Source organism: Pinus tabuliformis, chromosome J (genome assembly GCF_031772625.1).
Source record: "Pinus tabuliformis cultivar Carrire ecotype Pingquan chromosome J, CPIR1, whole genome shotgun sequence".
In the NCBI taxonomy this organism is placed as follows: Eukaryota; Viridiplantae; Streptophyta; class Pinopsida; order Pinales; family Pinaceae; genus Pinus; species Pinus tabuliformis.
This window is the reverse complement of record NC_142295.1, coordinates 752,459,251-752,464,858: the sequence shown is the minus strand read 5'-3', so window position 1 is coordinate 752,464,858 and position 5,608 is coordinate 752,459,251.

Sequence of the window (5,608 nt, the reverse complement as noted above, 5' to 3'; positions counted from 1 at the left end):
ACTGAGCAATATGATTAAAATATAGTATTGGGAATTAATTTTATTTTAGCTTTATTATCATAATGAATAACTTTATCATACGAAAGGGAATATCTTTTGTAAGGATGTCCCTATCCGTTTTAGTGTTAAGCTAGTGAGACATAAATTGATTAAGCTAGTGGGACATAAATTGATGGATGATGATTTTGTGTTGCTCTAGCCTCCAATTGAAACAATATGGATATTGGAATTTAATAAATTTCAACCGAAATTCTTTAAGACATTTGAAACTCTAGTAGTGTAGTAGCTGTTAGTAGTGTAGTAGCTGTTGTTAGAGGTACTAGAGAATATCTTAGAATAGTGAGTTGGTTCACAAGGCCTCATGATATGAATTAGTTTCTATTTTTTAGGTTATGGTGTTCACAAGACCTCATGATAGGAATTTGTTTCTATTTTTTAGGTTATGGTTCTAACATCCCTATATCTGTGATTACTATATATTGTATAATGTACATGAACAATGTAGAGCGTTCTGGAAAGCCAAACTCTCCTGGTTCAGACTCTCTTTCGTGGAACTGACCAATGGGTTTTATTTATTTTAATACAACATTGCGATTTTTATCATGGTATAAGAGTGTCAGGGTTGAGGAACCTATACCATGAGAGAAAGGTGCGAGCAAAACCGAAATCATCACAGGTTTCAGGAGAATAAATGCGACGATTACGAAATCATACTTAACATCACCGTCTCGGATATTGGGTGTATAGCTGCGATGACGTCGCGAGTTCCAAGGGTGGCCACCAAGTCCTTCTCGATCGTCATCCCCTGCAGTTCCCCCTTTTTGCGAAGGCATGGGGGTGGGGAAGCTTGTTCTCTATTTGAGCCTCCCCCTGTGAGCCAGTAGACGCGTTTGATATCTCTCTTTCTTTCATGTTGTTTTCTTTCCTTCTTCATTTTGGCCCCTAGCTTTACGGAGAAAAGGTGGGATTGTTGTGGATTGGTGTTCGAGAAGGATGAAAAGCAGTGCGAGTTCTCGAGGTGGCCACCCTAGTCCTTCTCGATCACCGTCCCCTACAGTTCCCCCCTTTTTGCGAAGGCACGGGGTTGGGGAAGCCAGTGTACACCTGCGACGACGTCTTAGATAAGTGATGTATATCTGCGACGATCGTGTAAACAACAAAAAGGCTCCGAGAGAAGGCTACATCCTGAAGAAGGTTGCAGAGGCTGACAACAAAAGGTTGTTTGGAGGTTGTTAAGGAAACCACGGTGATCTGCGGGTGTACTGTGAGATCAAACAACATTGAAGATCAGTGATTTGTCTTTGTCACAGATTTGGGGTAAATCTAACATCTTCTTTTACCTGTTGAAATTTTTTTGTTTAAAACGCCAAGATGAATAATAATATGTTTGAAGCATGCGTGAATGAGCATAACAAGCTCAGTGGTTCCAATTGTGCAAATTGGAAATTCAAGATGCAGACTCTGCTAGAAGTGCAAAGTGCTTGGATGATTGCAAATGGGGATGAACAGAAGCCAACAGCTGGATCTGCAACAGTCCAAGATTGGGAGAAGCATGAGGGTAAAGCAAGGATGCTGTTGAAGATGTCAATGAAAGACAACATCATACCGCACATCAGAGTGTGTAAGACAACTAATGAGATCTAGGGAATTCTGAAGGATTTGTATGAAATCAGGAATACAAATCGTCTTTTGTTCCTGAAGAGCAAGATCCTATCCCTGAAAATGGAGGAGAGTGAAACAGTTTTCTCATTCATAGCAAGGATCAAGGATCTAAAGAACAAACTGTTAAACATTGGTGAGGCGGTTGCAGATACAGATCTTGTAACCATTACAATGAATGGTGTGACAAATGACTATCAAATGTTCATCACTGGGATAAATGCAAGAGAGAAGATCCCAAAATTTGAAGAGCTGACAGGAGTACTGATGCAAGAAGAAGAAAAGAGATCGACTGTGAAGCCCTAGAGTGCCGATCTTGCATTGATGGCAAAGAAGAACTTCTTCAAAGGGAAAAGAAATCCGCAACAACAAAACGGAGGACATTCATAGAAAAGACTGAATCAGACCCAAGGTACGCATCCGAATAGAAACAACTCTTAAATTAAATGTTTTTATTGTGGAAAACTTGGTCATATTGCTAGAGAGTGCAGGAAGAAGAAATATCATAAAGAAAAATAGAAGCAGAAACGACATGCAGGTCATCTCGCGAATGAAAATCATGTGCATAATTTTAGATTGTTTATGGAAGATTTTGATGAGAATGTTGATGCAGACATCTGGTATGTAGATTCGGGATTATCAACACATATGACATGGAACAAGCATTGGTTCAAAGATTTTAAAGAAATCAACGAAGGAGCACAAATTTACCTAGGTGATGATAGAAGTCATCAGATCAAAGGGTGTGAGAAAATTTCTGTCATTCTACCTAATGGTAATGTAAAACAAATTCATAATGTCATGTATGTGCCCGGTGTAACGAAGAACTTGATTTCTGTATCCATTATCACAGATCAAGATCTTAAAGTTGAATTTTTTAAATATAACTGTTATATTAAATATCTGCTAGATGGGATGAAGACAATTGCTATAGGAATCCGAACAGGAGGTCTGTACAAGTTGGATGTAAGACATGCACCAATTCGAGCCTTGACATCGGCGAGTTTGACTACAGAAGAGCTATGGCATCAGAGATTTGGTCACATCAACTAGAATGATTTGTTGTTACTATAGAAGAAGTAAATGGTAAGAGATCTTCCTATGCTAAAGCAAGTACATAATGATTTTGATGCATGTACATTAGGAAAAATGCATAGAGAAGAATTCCCTGTTTGAGTAGCAAAGAAATAGAGGGATATGCTTGAATTAATGCATACAGACTTGTGTGGACCCATGCAAACAAAATCATTAGGAGGTGCATTATATTTTTTACTGTTTATTAATGAATGCACAAAGTTTTCTTGGGTATATTTCTTAAGTAAGAAGAGTCACACATTTGAATACTTTAAGCAGTTCAAAAACATGATTGAAAGGCAAATAGGGAAATAGATAAAAATTCTCTAGTCCGATCAAGGGGGAAAATACAGGGAAGATGAGCTTATTAGGTATTGTAAATACCATGGAATATTGCAGCAGTTCACAGTACGCCATACTCCACAGCAAAATGGAGTAACTGAAAGAAATAACAGAACACTAGTGGAATGTGCTAGGAGCATGTTGAAAGGTAAGAATCTTTCGAATGGTTTTTGGGTTGAAGCAGTGAATACTGTAGTTTATTTGAAAAATAGGAGTCCTACACAGAGTTTTGAGTTTAAAAATCTTTATGAAGCATTATATGGATTTAAGCCTGCACTAAAACACTTAAGAGTATTTGGATCTAAAGCATTTGCCCATATTCCAGAGGAAGATAGAAGAAAACTAGATTCGAAGCCATGATATGTACTTTTATAGGTTATTGTTCACAATATAAAGCTTATAGATGATTTATTCCCTCTACTCACAAGATTTTTGTTAGTAGAGATGTCATATTCCATGAGTAGGATCATGAAGAATCTGATAAGCACAATGAGGAATGGGATATTTCGTACTTGGTGGAAGAAGAAGCAGAAAACAATCAGGATCAACAACAAACAAAAGAAGAAGATGAACAACAACAACAACAACAACAGTGATAGCAACAGTAGCAGGAAGAAAATAATGATCAAACAAGGTTTGATGCTACCCCACCTCTCAAGAGATCAGGTAGGAAAGCTCAATTGCTTGCAAGATATAGGGAAAATGCTTTTATAACTAGTATGATGAATGTGGTTGAACCTTCTAGTTATAAAGAAGCAAATGAATGTAGAGAATGGAAAACAGATATGGAATAGGAATATGAATCAATAATCAGGAACAACACTTGGGAACTAGTTGAACTTCCTAAAGGAAAACAAACCATAGGTTTTAAATGGTTATACAAATCGAAGATTCATGCAGATGGAACCATAGAAAAATTAAAATCTAGATTGGTATCAAAGGGGTATTCGCAAAAACAAGGTATAGACTATGAAGAAACCTTCACCCCTATAGCTAAACTAAACACTATCAGAATGTTAATTGCTTTAGCTACTAAGAAACATTGGATGATACACCAACTAGATGTAAAGTCTGCATTTTTAAATGGAGAACTAAAAGAGGAGGTTTATTTAGAGCAACCTGAAGGGTTTGTCCAGAAAGGGAAAGAACATTTAGTCTGTAGATTGAAGAAAGCACTTTATGGACTAAAGCAAGCACCCAGGTCTTGGTATGAAAATATTGATTCATTTTTTCTACAATTTGGCTACAACAGAAGCAAAAATGACCCTAATCTTTACACCATGCAAGATGAACAAGGGCGCATAGTGATGATTTCTCTGTATGTAGACGATTTGATCATTACAGGTGATGCTACATATTTGATCAAAGAAATCAAGCAACAAATGTCACAGGTATTCGAAATGAAACACCTTGGTGAATTAAGATACTGTTTGGGTCTTGAAATCTGAAGAGATTCAGGGACAACATTTCTGTCCCAAGGAAAGTATGTCAAAGGCCTTTTAGAGAGATTTAGGATGGATCAGTGTAAGCCTGCAGCAATACCATTACAACAGAACATTAAACTGCAGAGTGAAGATGGCTCAAAGGAGGCAGATGCGACACTTTACAGACAACTGGTTGGGAGTCTAATCTACCTAACCACCACTAGACCAGATTTGGCTTATGTAGTTAGTGTGCTAAGCAAATATATGTCCAAGCCACTTGAAATCCATTGGAATTCAGCGAAAAGTATTTTGAGGTATCTGCAAGGTACTATAGATTACGGTGTTGTTTAGACTGACTCTTCTGATGTTAGATTGACAGGATTTGCAGATTCAGATTGGGCTGGAAATTTAGATGATCGCAGATCCATATCAGGTTATGCATTCAGCATTGGATCCGGGGTGATCACATGGAACAACAAGAAACATAACACAATCTCCTTGTCCTCAGTGGAAGTAGAGTATCAAGCCATGTGTGGAGCAACGTGTGAGGCAGTTTGGTTGCGAAGACTTCTCCAGGATGTCGGGGAAGAATAGATAGACGCAACAACAATAAGATGCGACAATCAGAGTTCAATCAAACTTGCTAATAATCCAGTGTTCCACAAACACACTAAACATATTTATACACAATTCCACTTCATGAAGGAAAAAATGCAATCAAAAGAAATCCATTTGGTATATTGTAATACATGTGATAATGTTGCAGACATTTTCAGTAAGCCTCTTGGAAAAATCAAGTTTGACATGTTTAGGGAGATGTTAGGCATGTTTGTGAACCCCTTCTCAATTAAAGGGGAGTGTTAGAGATAATGGAGAATATCTTAGAATAGTGAGTTGGTTCGCAAGACCTCAGGATAAGAATTAGTTTCTATTTTTTAGGTTATAGTTTTAACTTCCTTAAATTTGTGATTGCTATATATTGTGTATTGTACATGAGCAATGTAGAGCGTTCTGCAGAGCCAAATTCTCCTGGTTCAAACTCTCTTTCGTAGAGCTGACCAGTGGGCTTTATTTCTTTTAATACAACATTGTCATTTTTACCAACTGCT